This window comes from Strix uralensis, chromosome 2, assembly GCF_047716275.1.
Source record: "Strix uralensis isolate ZFMK-TIS-50842 chromosome 2, bStrUra1, whole genome shotgun sequence".
In the NCBI taxonomy this organism is placed as follows: Eukaryota; Metazoa; Chordata; class Aves; order Strigiformes; family Strigidae; genus Strix; species Strix uralensis.
Window position 1 is genome coordinate 87,842,288 of NC_133973.1, and position 18,454 is coordinate 87,860,741.

Here is an 18,454-nt window from a genome sequence, read left to right on the forward strand (position 1 = left end):
GACGTGAGCTTAAACCATCTATGTTCATGGTTTTTAATAATTCTAACTTTAAATTATTTCTTGAGATCTTTAAAATTTATTTGTATATAAGACAAAATTTTGTATGATACAATTTTATAAAATATTTATACAAAGTTTTTTTTATTAGAAATGCATCTGGTATGGAAAGCTATCTAAATTACTAACCCAAACCCTAAATTACAACCCAAACCGCTCTTTATAAGTAATTTGAATTATTTTCTTCTAGCTCAGCTCTAGAACTGGAAGTCTATGTTTTTTTCCTCTGATATGGCATTGATATATATGTGCTTGTCATATTTGGTTCTATTGTTGAGTTATGAAAAATTACATGTGAACTTTGTCTCCCTATTTTTTTTTTTTTTTAATCTTTGCATGTGGAAGAGGGAATGAAAGAAGAAAAATTGTCATGTTTATTATTCTTTCAGTTTTAGGAACCTTGTTCTTTACAGTATCCCATGCACCTTAGTCAAATTTGCACAATAGTTTTTATAACTTGTTTATTCAAGTTCCAGGGTAAGGCATGAATTCTCCAATATTAAAAGGAATCATTCTATACAGGGAACTGAATGTGTGAATTCCAACTTCAATTTTAGTATGCCCTGCCTTTATCTGCATTAATTTGATCTACTATTTTCTATAGTTAGCATTTAGTTAACTACGCCATTTCCCTTTTACCTTAGTTTTCAGAAAAATTTTAGTTTATTGCTTTACTTTTTTATCCTCAAACTAAACACCTCTTCTTTTAAAAGCTGTTTGAACTTGTGGACATACCTTCCCTTGCCTCCCCTTCCTCTCTCTTCCCTTAATGGAAAGTTCATTTTATCCTTTTGGGTTCCTACGTAAGGAGAGAGTACCTGTTTTTATTTCCTGCCCTCTGCTAAAAGTGTCGATAAGTCTGTCCTCTGTTAAGTCTCTTGCCTGGTCAAAGACTTAAAAAATCATAATTCTACTCTGCTCCTCAAGTACCTCTTCCTTAATAAAAGAGAACTTTTCCTTGTAGAATTAACTGTGGGATACATGGAATTTTGGAGCACTAAGTCTTGTTTGAGAGTTTTCTTACAGCTTCAGAGACATTCTCAAATTCTTTCTGATTTTTTTTTTTTTAATTCCATGATACTCCAATTAATGCATCTCTTTTTACATATATCCAGTTAGTGCATTCTTTTGATAACATGAAACTCAAAAATTTTTTATGCCTGACTATTTTTGTTTGCTTTTTTCCTGTGGTATTTTTGTAAATTGTGTTTTCCAGTTTCTCATTTCACTATGAAATTTCTTCACATGCTCCCTTACTAGGGATTTTTCATTACTTTTATCCTCAAGTTTCATCCATTTTGCCTCTACTATCTATGTAGCATTTAATCCAGTCTTTGTGTATCTGTTTCTGCCACTGCAGTGTCTCATTTATCTATGTCCAGCTTGAAATGGGAGTATATGCCTTTTATCTTTTTACACCAATTACTGTACTTTATAGTGAGGTGTATCATCTAAGGTTTAAATATATTGTTTTACTCCTATTTCTCCACATTAACTATGTCTCTAAAAATTAATTAAATACATGACTTGAAGGATGGCATAGAATAACCCAAATCCATAGTAACACAAACTCTTTTACTCTCTAAAACAGGGGGACAAACAGAAACTCTCTACTGGGAATGATGCCTGGCCATGATCATAATTAATGGACCATACCCAGGAATTTTTGGAGATACTGGTAGTTGTCACGAGCCAAAAGTGTACGTGGGGCCATTTTAATAACGAGCAGTAGAGCTGATTGAATTCCAGTGTCTGAGAGTATTTTCTTCCACTATATAATGGAATAGCATGAACACGGTCATTGTATACATTGTACTCGTGTTATAAAGCAGTGTTTTGTTTCTTAGTTTGGGGTTTTTTTTTGGTTTTTGTTGTGGGGGTTTTTTGTTTCATTTTATTTTGTGAGGTTTTTTAAAAAAATATTATTATTAAGATAACAAATACTTCTTAACCTTTTTCTGGTAGCCCTATTATATATAGCTTCACAGTTTCATCAACTGATTAATCTGTGAAGTGTCAATTTTAGTTATGCACTGTCTGTTTAACCTGCACACTGACCAACATAAATACTGGCAATTCTTAGTTCTCTATTATGTCCAGAATTTCAAAATGTTGTTCATCCTTCATCAGGTAATGAGTTAATTTCCTTCAGTATGTTTTCTGGAGTAATTTCCTTTGGTATGTTTTCCAAGGTCCACATTCAGCTTCCCTAGCTATAGGTAGCTGAATGAAATCTAATGTAATTAAGACCCTAAAGTCCCATAATATCCTGTTAAGATATAAAACTCTGGAGGATGATACTATATCAGTGCTTAAGGCTAAGAAATTCCAAAGATTTGGGCAAATTCCTATGATATAAAATAGAAACTTGAAGTTTAAGTAAATGTTAGGAATAAAATGGTCTTTGAGATTTGCCTTGTAGATCTATTGAACCTATTGTATAGTAAGGGGGAGGAAAAAGCTGACCTATTTAAAGAATAGTCTCTATAACAGGCCTGTGATAGAAGATCTTCTCTTCAAGAGTTGCTCCATTTGAGAACATTACCTATTCTGCATTAAGCCAGTCTCAGTGGGATCCAGTGCAGCAAAGCAAAAATATAGGTCCATGACTATGCTTCCCAATCCATCAGATCATTCCCATTGCTTTCAGTTGTTTTATATATCTGGTAAAGTATGTAAATTGCTATCTCAATCCTGACAAATAGCAAGTCCTATCCCCTTACATGACTTTGCTAGGAAGAGAGAATGGTCCATCTTCCTCACCTCTGCTCACTCACTGTAAAACTGTAAAAGAATAAGGCAGTTCAGCTAGGAGACAGGTCAGTGCAGGAGGTTCACGGTGATGTTGGGGAAACTCCTCTGTCCAGAATTTTTGTAGATTCTATACCTAGCCCTTGGTTTTCTTAAAAAAACAGAAAAATACTATGGGGTATGGATTGCTGTCATCTACTTAATATGCACATAATTTTAAAGAGGTAAGGTGCAACTAATCAAATCAAATCATCTGTTACAGATAATATCCTTGGGAATTCAGCAATCAAGACCACTTTTAAACTACCACTGAAATTATCAGTGCCAGTAATTTCATTATACCTACCTAATAAATGCTTCATAAAAAGCATAGAATTCCAACAGAACTTTCAGGTACCTAAGATAATATCTTAGTGGTAAGAGCACATGCTAGGAAAAACAGGTTTTGTTTAACATGGAAGTATTTCTATAAAGTCAACCAAAAAATAAGACACAGCAAAGAAAGAACTGGAAGATAGACACAGAAGATGAACTTGAGGTTTCTGGCTAGTTAAATAAAAGTTGGTTTTACTGCTAACATTTGTTTATATATATTTTTATATATATATTCTGTACCATATAAACATGAATATAATGATGAGTAGAAGAGACTGCCAACTGTGCTCCAGTCACACTACCTTTTGACTGACTGCTTAAAGTAATAGTTTAACAGACCGTCTGTAGAGAGGGCACTATGCCCGTCATTCATCCTTAGCAAAAATGAAATTAAGTAAAAGAATATAACTGAGAGGAAGACAGGTAGCATCCCTGAAAGAAATACCCCTCCCTTTGTTAGGTGTAATAACTTTTGGATACACCAACAAATATCAGAAAACAACTACCAAAAAAATATGAATTAAAAGCCCCACTATTGTATTCCCTTCTTTTATGTTTTTAAGAAAAACAAAATAAAAGAAAAATATAGGTTAAGGATAATGTAATAGCAGCAGTAAATGAAAAGTAGTTAAAAGAGAAAAAAAAGTGAAGATATGGAACTTCCTAACAGCTGCACTTGCTATAATAAAGGATTGCAATAAATAAAACTGCTTTTGCTGTGCTGTTCTTCTATTGAGTACAGAAGTGTCAGAAAGCTTGAAAAAGCATTTAGGAAGTCTTGACAATTTAGTAAGTTAAAAAGAAATCTGCCAGAAACAAGTAAATCTTTGTGGTATGGTTGCTTTGTTCTTGTTGCTAAAAGTAGAATATCAGGGGGTACAAGGGCACTGTAAATAACATGGAGGAGAACTCTAGCTCTCAATCATAGCATCCAGGTACATTTTAAGTATTGTAACTGGTTCTGAAAGAGAGAAGCGTAACACATCTTAAGCTGCTGGTATTCTTCTGCCAAGTGCAAGGAAAGTGGAATGAACAAGAAACAACAGCAAAAAGTGCTATTCAAATTGGATTTTGTCATCCTGTGAAATATTTTCCAGCATTACAGCAAAATAAAAGTGTTTAGTTAGATCTAAGCTGAGAAGTATTTCAAAATTATTTATTATGAATAAACACTAAGGATTTTGAATATCTATCTAGACATATTTTACTAAAATATGTGATTGTTTAAATTATTCCTTTGGGTACCTGGAGCCTGTTTTCAAGACATTTTTTTTTTTTCCTGATTGAACTAGTGGAACAATATTTTAAGATTCAAAATTGCATTATTTTATGAGGAAGTTATCATCTTTCCTGTCCAGTTACTTACTGTTTAGCCTGGCTACCAACTTCTTACCTACTATTTTAACAGTGTGGACAGAATTTCTACCCAGAATTTTGGGAATCAAACAAGAATGAGTCTAGAAATGAAAGAAGATGAATTTCAATACTATGGTTAAAATTATTTTCTAGCAGAAAAGGATGGAAAATATTTTTATTAATTTATATACATCTAAAAGTATATATGTATGTATTTGCAAACATTTTATAGATATAAATCCATATACTAAATGTATATTTTAATTTATTACCCTGTAGGGCTTTTAGAGGAGATGCACTAGTGGAATATACCATGAAAACAGATGATTTTTCAGTTATACTAATTAATACTGTTATACTAAATGTACTTTAAGAAGATCTAAAATGGTGTAAACCTGTCTTGTCAGACTGGGGTTAAATGTCACCAGTGTAAATAAGAACCAGACATATAATCTCCCAGAGTTTCTATGCAAATTTGTATAGAAGATCAGACCAGATTATTACTCAGGAAGAAATTAAACAAAACAAAAAGCCTACCTTTAAAATGAACTTATTGTCTGAAGACTCTCAACTAACCATTTGATGTTTGAATTGGGGTTACAGGATTGAGAGTAAGAGATTGTTCAAAGTCTTTCCTCAGTGCCTTTAACTGGGGAAGGATTTTGCTTACTAAGTCCCTTGGAAATCTTACAGTAGATCCAAATATATTGAGATATAGACAGTTGGAAAAAAATTCACTATTAGCAAGAGATACAAAGTTCTGACAAAATGTTATTAATAAATTAATTTGTAATTATTTATTTGTACTCACTGCTAACTAATTACATTTTGTGCTTTTCTGACAAATCACAAATATCTTTCCAGTCATAAAAGATTCCAGAGAGAAAAATATGCCTGTGGTCTTCAGAGCTCTACAAACCCCAGCAAACAAAAGATCTTGGATCTGTGATGAACTGACCTATTCAGAGGAAAGGTCAGCATGATGCAGAACCCCAGAACAAATTAAAAAAACCACAGATCTAAAGCAGTAAGTTTTGTGATTTTGTGGAAGATTTCTTACATAAAGTAAAAACAGCCCAAAACAAAACAGGACCTTCAAAGTTCACTTTATATTCTGGCCTATATCTCATGATTTTCATAGGTTCTGCACTGTCCAGAGGAACAGAACTGAACACTGGGTTACTAAACTGTGGGACAAGAGGAATGTAGCTGTTGATCAGTTCCTCTATTAAGAGAAAAGTTTATTATAATCACAGAATGCTGGATGATTCTTAGAATGTGGCAGGGGGTACTTAAAAAACAAGCACAGGATTTGCCTAACTCACTGGTCTTTCATGTCTGATTTATTGCCTCTGGTAATGGAAATTTCTTGATTCCTCAAAGCAAGAATAAAAAATAAATTAATATGATGCACCTACAGAAATCAGTAACATGGTACCTGCTATTATCCTCTTGGATGAGTGGTTTTATATAAAGAATGGGAATTTATTACTGCAGTTTGAGCATGCTGTTATTATCAGCTGCCAAAATACCAGCAGATTACAGTTCCTTCTTTTGTTTCCTCTGGGAGATCAGCAGGGCTGTTGCACAAATGCAGAGCCAGCAGTAAAGTGGGGATAATCTAACTCTGAATATAAAACATGCAGGAAATACTTGTAAAGATCTATGTTTGTCCTCTTGGCTGCATTTTTAAAGTAACAGGTTGGTTGTGACAGATATATGTAGGTTAATGCATTAGCCAATTTCTGCTAAATATTGAGGAATGTGACTTTTGTGATTTCAGGCAGAAGTGGCTACTGCAGTCACTTTATTCTTTCTCCCTACATGGCTGATCTCTTACAACACTCATTCATCGCCATCATGAGGATGCAGCTTGGATCCAGGACCTTTCTTGGATAACCAGCACTGAAGCAGAAAGGAACATTTCGTACCACAGAAAAACTCAGATATAGCATTAAAATGAAATTTAGGATTTAAAATAATAGTGGTTAGAGTTGCAGCAATTTTGGAGGATATGACTCATGGTAACTACACCACTTGCAGTCACTGTGGTAATGAGTGATTGTTTTCTGAACTGCGGCTCTAAACAGCAGAAAATCCTCTTACCCCGTGAACCAAGAAAACATGGCTCCTGTAGCAACTGCTGTTTACTGGGAAAAATTAGAGTATGCCATTAACTCTACTGAAACAGTTTGATTATGCTTTGGAGAGAATCAGAACAGTCTATATATTCTGCTGGCCAGAGAACTGCAAATGTGGAAGGCCAGTGCTCACTTGAATGTAGAATGAGATTTAGAAATGTGGAATGATGAGTACTATGAATTGAAACCATAAAAGCAAGTATTTCTAGCATCCACACAAATTTCATCTCATAACAACATGAGTTTTGAGGATTACAAATTAAATATTTCCTTGGAGTATTATTAAGTCAATGAGTTAATTTGCCTGAAATGTTAATTATCTGGAATGTGAGAGTAAAATTAGGTTTTTTAGTCATTGCCAAAGTTACTGAATTTAGTTTCTTTGTTGTCAATAAGTATTTAATGTGTAACTTTTTTGCTTGTTTCTATGAGAATATTTTATTTGTTTCATACATTTATAAGGAAAAAGACTCAATAGGGTATTCATTAATATTTTGATTGGGTTTACTGCCTTATTACTAGGTACTCAATTTTCTGAGTAAATTTAGTAATATTCTAAGTATTTTTTAAGAGGTCTATACTAGCAACATAGCCTGGCAATATTATATTGAGGTAAAAAATTCTAAACCACAGTTTTCAACAGTAAAGATTAATATAGCCCCTAATATAGTTAGTTAGTTTATTTATACATACAGATTTTTATATATACTTAGATACAATTATGTATTTGTATATACACATATTTGTATATATATGTGTATGCTAGGTGTTGGAAGTGCAGGAAAAGCAAAACAATGAAAAATCTGCAAAGCACATATTTCCTTGACACATGGGGCCCAGAACAAACACAGGGCAGGATGGAGATCCAGTGATTTGTGTTTGCTGTGGCACCAAGGAGGAATACGAAGTGAGGTGGAGGTTGCGCGGCCCCATTCTTTCACTTATCTCCTCTCAAGGACTGTTTTGCAGTAGTCTGCCACCTTGTCTCTCACCCTTCCTCTTCTTTCACAAAAAAACAGTGCACCCTCACACCAAGGAATGTGCTGTGTCGTTATTCAAGAGATAATGGCTTGACCACAGTCCCACCCACTCACACATACATACTATGATAAATACTACCCCAAATTTGTACCTAACTGGGGAGGACGATATTCTGACACCAAATCAGAGGGACAGATCGACGGGTTTGTGCTCTCACCACCACACACACACACACACCCCAGAAGGTATGTCTTTTGGTAAGATTCCCTCAGCTATGCTGAGTGATTACCCAGGAACTAAGTGTGTGTGTGATTGCAATCATTTTCCTTTTTGTATGTAGTGTTATACAACCAACCTGCAGTTTGTGCATTTATCACAGGCAGTCTTAAAGAATCAATAAATGTTGCATAAAAAATAAACCGTACTATTCGTGAACATGACTGCTTGTCTTGAATGCAACTGGACCTACAGCCTACGGGCTGTTTGTGCATCTGGTGTCAGGCCTATAGTTATGGCCATAATTGACATACCTATTAAGAGGTAAGTCCAGCTGCCCCTAACCCCTCCAATCTCTGAGGATTGACTAGAACGCAAGGGGATTAATCTCTTACCAAATTTAGCCTCACTTTAAATGCAACATATGTATACGTATATATAAATATGTTTGTATATCATTATATAGAGCTTTTTTAGTTTTAATAATAAAACATTCTCACTTTCAAGTAGATGTGAAAATAAACAATACTCTGATGTCCTGTCACCACATTGCATCTTGGAGTGGAAAAATCACTTCTTTAAGAAGGTATGTACAATTTCAAAATACAGTTGAGCAAGTACATTACTGAATACTTTTCTCATCTTAGGCAAAGAACATTTGCTGATTAGCAGGGTTTCTTGTAGCACCCATGGTACTAAAAAGACAATACAGAAGTCTCTGTCTTTTAGAATCTTTGAAACCTAGTGGCAGGTTTATCAAATTATAAAGTCTTGGAAAGGAAGTATGAGAGCCTTCCCAGCCATAAACACAAAGTACACGGAATGGCTGGACCAATAAAGAATAACCAGTACACTGTTTCCTACTGTAAGCCTCCATCTCTACTGCTCTTCAGTCAGGCACATCACCACACATATCACATTACACATCACATCACATCACCATGCACAAACTCCACAAACAAGACGTGCATAACTTAAAAGTACAACATGATCATTTATTGGCTAATACAAAATTTAAATATCTGAGACTAGTCAGAGACTAGGTTAAGCATTAATACGGTCAACACCCTTAATAAAACACTGATGAGTCTTTGCTAGCCAGACAAGTATAAACTAGGCAGGAAAAGGTTGGCCTTGGTTGCTTCTTGCAATAGGCTGACCCTTGACATTACTGAGTTGCTGGTTTTTGCCTCCCTGGATTTCATTTGTTTGTTTGGGGTGGGTTGGTTTTTTGGTTTGGGGGTGGGGGTGTTGGGGGGTGGAGCTTTAGGATTTATAACCTTTCATATTAGTGTTTTCTCTCTGGAAATTCTGAGCTGCTAAAGTTTCATATCTCAACACTATTACCTCTCTCTGTAATTTGATTTTCCTTATCTTGGATGACTTCAATCTACAGATTTTCTCACAATTTAGAACATTTTTCAGAGGTTTGAACCAAAGTTAAGCATCCAAGGTGTGTCAAAACTAGTCTTAGATCATAGACAGTAAGCTCATAAGAAGATGTCACTATCAAATGCATCTTGTAAAAATACTCAGTGAATTCCAATAAAAAATTATGTAATAGTCCTACTCAGGGATATCTGAAGTCTTTTTCTCACTGTGGATCCCATTTATCAGACTTAATTAGTTTTTCTTGTTTTTCAAAATAAGATAAATATTAACAAGACCGAAATTTATTAAAGATTTTTTTTGTGCAAATATATATACTATAAATGTGCACCTATCTATTTACAGGTACATTTGGTATAGTTTGGTTTTTTAAGAGAAATTTGATGTGCTCAATCTGACTTCTTTCTTTCTTTCTTTCTTTCTTTCTTTCTTTCTTTCTTTCTTTCTTTCTTGCTTTCTTTCTTTCTTTCTTTCTTTCTTTTCTTTCTTTCTTTCTCTTTCTTTCTTTCTTTCTTTCTTTCTTTCTTTCTTTCTTTCTTTCTTTCTTTCTTTCTTTCTTTTCTTTCTTTCTTTCTTTCTTTCTTTCTTTCTTTCTTTCTTTTCTTTCTTTCTTTCTTTCTTTCTTTCTTTCTTTCTTTCTTTCTTTCTTTCTTTCTTTCTTTCTTTCTTTCTTTCTTTATTTTCTTTCTTTTTCTTTCTTTCTTTCTTTCTTTCTTTCTTTCTTTCTTTCTTTCTTTCTTTCTTTCTTTCTTTCTTTCTTTCTTTCTTTCTTTCTTTCTTTCTTTCTTTCTTTCTTTCTTTCTTTCTTTCTTTCTTTCTTTCTTTCTTTCTTTCTTTCTTTCTTTCTTTCTTTCTTTCTTTCCCTTCCTCCCTCCCTTCCTTCCTCCCTCCCTTCCTTCCTTCCTTCCTTCCTTCCTTCCTTCCTTCCTTCCTTCCTTCCTTCCTTCCTTCCTTCCTTCCTTCCTTCCTTCCTTCCTTCCTTCCTTCCTTCCTTCCTTCCTTCCTTCCTTCCTTCCTTCCTTCCTTCCTTCCTTCCTTCCTTCCATTATTAGTTAACAGGAACCACCCTTCATAAAACTTACTATGGAGAATCTTTATAGAAAAGAAAGAGCTACTATCAATCTAATCACACTGATTGTAATAAATCACTCCCCCCGCCCCCCCCCCCCCCCCCCTCCCCCGCCAATTTCACATAACTCAGAACTGGGATTCAGTCCATGATTTCTTTGCTTGTAAAGCAGAAGTATCTAATTAAAGTGAATATTTGAGACAAGATACCTTTCACTTTAATGTAATTAGTCGTGCTAGTGCATTTCAGTATTTTCAGAAAATTAAGTTATATTTTTAAAGCTGTTTGATTAACCTCTAAGCTATTGGGGGAAAAAAATGCAGGTTTATGTAATTATTGGTTTTAAAGACAATTTTTTGGATAATATTTTCTTTGAAACTACTCAGATTGCATAGGTAAATCCTTGGGGAGATTTGACAAACGCTGCAGATACAAATTATGCAGTGCTTAAGTAATACTGCAAGCTCTACAAGGTACATAAAGTAATAAAATAAAAAAAGGTGTTAAATATCTGACTGGAGAGGGATAAAGGAAGTATGAAACATAAGTTCAGTTGTTTAAATTTCAGTGCTACTTAGAATGGAAGTAGTGATTTCCAGGAAAATCACATTTATAGAAACAGAGCCATGTTTCTCAAACAACACAAGTAGAATTTGTGACATGTAAAAATCTGCCCCATAAATAGTAAAAATAAGTGTCTCCTGTTAGAATGATCTCTGGGAAAAAAAAAAAAAAATAAAATAAAAAGACTTAATTGCCTGTTTGAAAGTGAGTCACATGACTCTTTCTAAAAGTTCTCCTGGAAAAACTGATAAAAATTAAGATTAAGCTTTAAATTTAGCGCTCTCTCTCTCTTGTTGTTTGGGTACATATCTTCAAAGAGACATAGCCCAGAAATATCAGAAGTCCTTTTTAACCTTCAGGGAAGAATCACATATCAGGTTTTGGTTTTGAGAGAGAGAAGAGAGAGAGACAGAATGAAGGAGAGATCCATAATTGAGACAACAATAGAAGCATTAAAATAACATAAATGCAACACTAAGAACAATGAAGAACATATTCATCTACTTGGATGTAAATAGGAAAGTAAAAGTGATAACATTCTACTTGAAGAAAAACACAAGAATTGTCTCTTTTTTTTTTTTTTTTTTTTTTTTTTCCTGTTAAAAGCTCCAATATAGATTCTGGCTGCAATCAACAGTCTCATTAACAAAATCATCATGCAGATGCTGAAGGACACAGTGGGTACAACGTAATTGACAGAATTCTTCCACTCCTGCTCAGTACTGGCAGAGGAATACAGAATACAGAAGAATCTAGGGGATCGGGCCTAGTCAGCATGGGTTTATGAAAGGCAGGTCCTGCCTGACAAACCCGATCCCCTTCTATGACAAAATGACCCGACTATTGGACGAGGGAAAAGCTGTGGATATTGTCTACCTGGATGTTCAAAAAGCATTCGACACAGTTCCCCATAGAATTCTCATAGAAAAACTGGATGCCCATGGCCTGGATGAGCGAACGGTCTGCTGGGTCAAGCACTGACTGGATGGACGGTCCCAGAGAGTGGTGGTCAATGGGGCTAAATCCAGCTGGCGGCCAGTCACAAGTGGTGTTCCTCAGGGCTCGGTGTTGGGACCATTTCTGTTCAACATCTTTATTGATGATCTTGATAAGGACATAGAGTGTATCATCAGTAAATTCGCAGATGACACCAAGTTAAGTGGGAGTGTCGATCTGCATGAAGATAGGGAGGCTCTACAGAGAGACTTGGATAGATTGGATCAGTGGGCCAACGTTAACGGGATGAGCTTCAACAAGGCCAAGTGCCAGGTCCTACACTTGGGCCACAACAACCCCATGCATTGCTACAGGCTTGGGGAGGTGTGGCTGGAGAGCTGTGTGGAAGAAAAGGATCTGGGGGTTCTAATTGACAAGCAGCTGAACATGAGCCAGCAGTGTGCCCAGGTGGCCAAGAAAGCCAACAGCATCCTGGCTTGCATTAGAAATAGTGTGACCAGCAGAAGCAGGGAGGTGATAGTCCCCCTGTACTCTGCACTGGTGAGGCCACACCTTGAGTATTGTGTCCAGTTTTGGGCACCTCAATACGAGAGAGATATCGAGGTGCTGGAGCGAGTGCAGAGGAGGGCAATGAAGCTGGTGAAGGGCCTGGAGAACAAATCCTATGAGGAGCGATTGAAGGAGCTGGGACTTTTAAGTTTGAGGAAGAGAAGGCTGAGGGGAGACCTCATCACTCTCTACAACTACCTGAAAGGACATTATAGAGAGGTTGGTGCTGGTCTCTTCTCACAGGTGATTAGTGACAGAACAAGGGGGAATGGCTTTAAACTGCAACAGGGAAGGTTCAGACTGGACATTAGGAAAAAAAATTTCACAGAAAGAGTGGTCAGAGAGTGGAATAGGCTGCCGAGGGAGGTGGTGGAGTCACCATCCCTGGATGTGTTTAAGGGTCATTTAGATGAGATGTTGGGGGATATGGTGTAGGGGAGAACTTTGTAGAGTAGGGCTGATGGTTGGACTCGATGATCCCAAGGGTCTTTTCCAACCTGAATGATTCTGTGATTCTGTGAAGAATAGGATCAGGTTTTCCTCACAGATTTTTTTAAAAATACAATTATTGTCACAAGACTGTTTTTGTTGAGATATAGACAATTAGTGTCTCAGTTGTTTTGAGAATTTACACACGGCTATTAAAATTATGAATATGCCTTATTTCTGCACAGGAAGACAAAGAAAAATGTATTTTTAAAAAGTGTTAAAATATTGAAACATCCCAGATCATTAATGTTATTCTGCCTGACAGATTCTTGGTTTCTGTTTCTTAAAGATTCATATATTAAATTTGACTTTGTTTTGATGATCTGAGGTTACTTTACCCGTTAATTAAAAAAAAAAAAAAAAAAAAGAAAAAGAAAAATCCTTTTAAACTTGAGTTTCCCAATATAGAACCTAATGAAAGAACCTGATTTTGAAAACTGAATTTGAAAATTGACTCTATAATTCTTGTCTTCTTTCTTTCTATCTGGGACCTTGTAAAACTAGGAAGAGAAGACATTAAAAAAGGTATACCAAACTCCATTTCTGGAGTACTAGCTTATGTCAGCATGCTTTCCTCTGTTGTAGTCTTGAAAAAAATGTAAAATTCCTATTGACTTGCACTCTGTATTTCTAATCACTGTTAAAGAATGTACTGAAGTGTTCTGGGGAATCATAGAAGAATAAGATTAGCAAAGGGGATTAGCCATAAGATCAAAAACATTACGAAATGTAGAGATTCCTTTTCTGTTTTGCTGAGCCAGCATTTCAGAATATCTGTTCTGTTGTTGGCACAAACCAGTAATATAATCAGAAAGAGAGATTTTGAAAATTTGAAGTATCACTCACTCCAGCTTTTGTCATAAACAGGTATATTTATATAATAGAATTTTTACTGTATTTCTATTTTTGTATAAGCATTGGGTTGTGTGACTTATATTTATACACTTGGAAATGAAAACTCTACAAAACAGTATGCATAACTTTTAATTCTCAAATGTTTCCATTAGGTAAGCAGACATTGTAGGACCCCAAATCAGTTATATAATTAAAGATATTCTCTGGAAATTAACCTTTACTTGTGCAGAATATACAATGTGTCTTGCCTAGAGTGAATAAAGTGCTCTTTTAAGTTGCTTTAGAAATTCAGTTATTGAAAAATTGCATAAATTTACGAACTATGACTATTTTTTTTAGCAGAACCTTTCATTTAAAACTTTAATTTCAGTGTCAATTGCAAATAGTATTAAAATGTCTGTAATACATTAGGAAAATGTAATGATGAGAAGGTTTATGTATGTGAAAATTAAATTATAGTACATTAAAAAATTCCAAAATTGCCATTAGGAAGTTGTGACTGCATAGACTCTGTGTATAGTATTTGCTCGTACAAATTCCAGTGTTTTTAATACACAGTTTATTAAGGCTATTAATCTTTTATATCTATCACCCAGTCATGAAGTAAGGTAAGAGAAGGGATTTCAATAAATGCATTTATAGTTTAAACAAAATGTTGTTGAAAAGTGTGATAATTTTTATTGATTTCAATAACCTTAAGATCAGACCTTAGCTAATGCTTATGCTTAAATGTAATGATATGTCCTAGTTTTGTTCTTCTGAAAGTAGAAAGATTAAATTAAAATAATTATGGTCCAAAATACATAATGATCCTTCCATTTGAATTAAGTAAATTCAATTAAATCACTTTCACCTGAGTTACATCTACTAAGTCTTTTGCTACCAGATTTATTACAGGGAAAAGCATCTCAGCATGCACGATTTAACTCAGATCAGGACAAATGCACTTTATTCATCTGTCCATCATGACATATAATTAGCTGGCAATCAATGAACCGTACATTCAGGATTACTATCAACAATCCAATAGATAAAACACAGAATCACAGAATCGTCTAGGTTGGAAAAGACCTTGAAGATCATCCAGTCCAACCATTAACCTAACACTGACAGTTCCCAACTACACCATATCCCTCAGCGCTATGTCAACCCGACTCTTAAACACCTCCAGGGATGGGGACTCCACCACCTCCCTGGGCAGCCCCTTCTGTAAAGAAGTGCTTCCCAATATCCAGTCTAAACCTTCCCTGGTGAAACTTGAGGCCATTACCTCTTGTCCTATTGCTTATTACTTGGTTAAAGAGGCTCATCCCCAGCTCTCTGCAACCTCCTCTCAGGTAGTTGTAGAGGGCAATGAGGTCTCCCCTCAGCCTCCTCTTTTCCAGACTAAACAACCCCAGTTCCTTCAGCCGCTCCTCGTACCACATGTGCTCCAGACCCTTCACCAGTTTCATTGTCCTTCTTTGGACACGCTCAATAATTCAATGTCCTAGATGCTTACAAAATTTTAATAAATACCTACACTTTTCTGAAGACCCTTCAATATTGAACACCCTTCAATAACTAATCCCAATATCTTCTACTTGCCCCCTCCCTGCCCCCCATGCTTTGTGGATGAACCCACATCTATCTCTGCATACAAAATGGCATCATAAACCCCAGAGGTGAAGAGGTTTCTGAAAACAGAGTTCCTGCTCATGTCTTCCACGTCTCTGAAGAATGGACTCAGTTACTCTTTGTACTGGTTCAAGGGTATGGAGAGATTTGATTTAGGTTCAGCTTACAATAGGATTGAATGAAATGACACATTTTTTACAAAATGCAGAATATTTTTTCCACAAGTAGTATTGATTATTTTCACAAGTGCATATACCCTAGAAGTAAATAGTTGATGTGGTTTAAATATAATGTTTAAATTTAAGTATATTTCAACCCAACTACAAAGTGTCAGACTATGCCTGCAGTAGTTTCTGAGAAGAAAACTGTTCACAGATATAAGGAAATGGAGTAAATATTGAAGAAAAAGTAAAAGCTGTCCTGGTATTAAAATGAAAAATAAAACCAAAAAATGTTCTTTTCTTATGTGTGCTTTGATCTGCTTTATGTAGCCAAAAGCAGCCAAAATAATTATAAGATCTTTTGTTGACATAAAAAAGTCTGTTATTAAATTTATGTAAATAATTATTTATAATATGAGTCATAAAGTAGGTGTTCATAGCAGTTTGAGAAATCCTTTTTCTTGAATACTTATGAACATAAATGATAGAGTTGATTTCTGCAGAAAATACAGTGTTTGCATGTATTTATAATATAGATAATATCTATGATTTATTTTTAAAAGCCTGAAAAGATTTAGTTGAAAGAGTTCTGTAATAGAAACTGATAACTCAAAACAGGTTATAAAAAATTAAAGCCTTCAGGTGATTTTGGAGGGAGAAAAGAACAGAAGACACAAGTTAAAGGAAAAGGAAGGAAAAAAAAAAAAAAAAGAAGGGGAACACTTCACAGGACTTTACTGTGTGCACCCTCAAATAAATTGTAATAACGTATATGGTTTTATCAGTTTGTGGTTACTCCATTGTTGAAGAGGTGTTAGAGTAGTATGCCGAATCCTGTGTTACTGGTGCATTTCTATATACCTAAGGTTTTCATAAATAATATTTTGGCCATCTTTACTTTTTAAAATATTTACTTTGTTGTAGAAAACCTCCTGGTTTCCATACATAAAAGCTGCCTTGATTTCAGGTGAGAAATCTGTGAGAAAATGCAAGATCTGAAAATTACAAAACCAAACTAAGATAGCTTTTCAGGTGTTTTATGAATCAAAATAATATAATTTTGAGATTAGGAATGGGTGAGGGCTCCACTGTGAATTCTCTTTTTCAAAGGGCATTAAGACAACTGATTTTTAGATCACAGAACCATAGAAGAATATAGTTTGAAATCATGAATACTTATTTTAGATATACAAATGTAGCCATGCTCTCCTAACTCAGGCCTAAACAAAGGCAGTGCATTATTGACACCCCAGAACACTGACAGCTGTTTTGTAAATAATAAACAGTATCATCACTTAAGAATGTGCATCCAGATATTCTCTGGACAGGAAATTATTTAATTTACTTTGTATTTTTTCTGTGCAGATTGATTATTTTATTATAAATTAATTTCTTGAAATATTTCTTAAATTATTTATTGGTTCATTATTAGTTAAGTACTACATTAAATTAAATCAACTAAAATATTCAATTATTTGTTTATTATTTATAGTTATTAGTTGAATATGGCTGTAGTCAATTCTTTCAAGTATAAAAACAGAGCATCATGAAAGCGTTTAAGAGTAGCAGAGGGTAGGTAGTACAGGGACAATTTCTACCCAATTTCTGGCAGAGCAGGAAGCCTCTCCCATGAACATACACCATGTCTGCCATGTGGTTTCAAACACCATTCTGTGGCAGGGAGCCTCCATTTTCCACAATGCCATGCCCCATGAGTTTTCATGCTGACCTGTAATTGCCTGTCAGGAACAGCTGCCCCTACCGGTGTGAATAGAAGAAATCAGAAAAGGAAGAACACATTCTTTGAATGTGAATAGAAAGTAAATAATCCAAAATAAACGGCAGCTTCAGGGTCTCCCTCTCTACAAGGCTGCAGAACAAACTCTGATGTATCAGACTTGGGGTGAACTTAGAGAGGGTGGAGGAGTGCCAAAAGGAGGGGGTGGGGAGCACACATACAAGTCAGAACATGCCCAAAGGCTATGGACCCTACCTGGGAAGCCCACTAAGGAGCCCTCCAGCACAATCCCTGTCACATGTAAAGAGGAGACCAGTCCTATAAGCTGGACTGAGTGGTCCCTGTATCCAGTCACAGCCAGATAGGGTGCCCATGTAGTATTACTGGGGCAGACTTTGGGCTTTGCACAGTGCTGCAAGACACAGGCAACACTGTGGAAATGCCTACGTCAGAGGAACATGTACATAAAGACATTAAGAAAATGTACCTAAGAGCTTCCCAGAAAAGCCTGTGCAAACCAGATGATGCATTTTGAGGTAAGTGTCACATAGAATGGGTTGAGGGGGTCACTCCCTTTCCATCTGGTTGTGAGGGATCTTTCAGGACCTATGAGACCATTGTAGGGTGCAGGCTGGTGCCATATGTATTTCCTTACCATTAGAGCAATGCTGCAAAGAGGCAGAAGATCGAGCATACAGTCAAGACCATCTTGGTAAACAATGATTACTCCAAAAGCAGAAAGACATAAGCTTTGGGACACAGACCACAGACCTGTTAGAGATCACAGATACCACAGAAAGACCAAACAGATCAGTAACGGCAATGTGCGTGTTGCAGAGCTGAAAGACCTTGATGATTTTCAGACACAGAGGAATAGCAGACAGAACAGTTAGTTCTAAGGCCTTGGCTTATAAGATAACACAACAGAAAAAAACTTTTTCAGCAAAGACTCTAATTAGGAAAGCTAAATTAATGTTACATCACTGCAAGCATCTTCTTAACAAGAGGCCAAGAGGACCACAAGTTTCCTTAAATGCAAACTGCTTTTCTGAACCTAGTGGGCCAGTGAACATGTCTCCCACTAGGGAAAGGAGTCTTGCTTCTGCAGTCCCTTGCAGAACTGTTCAAATGTTGACTGTTGAACGCAATGAGGATGTTTTCCTCATTGTATGGTGGAGGCACTTGCGAC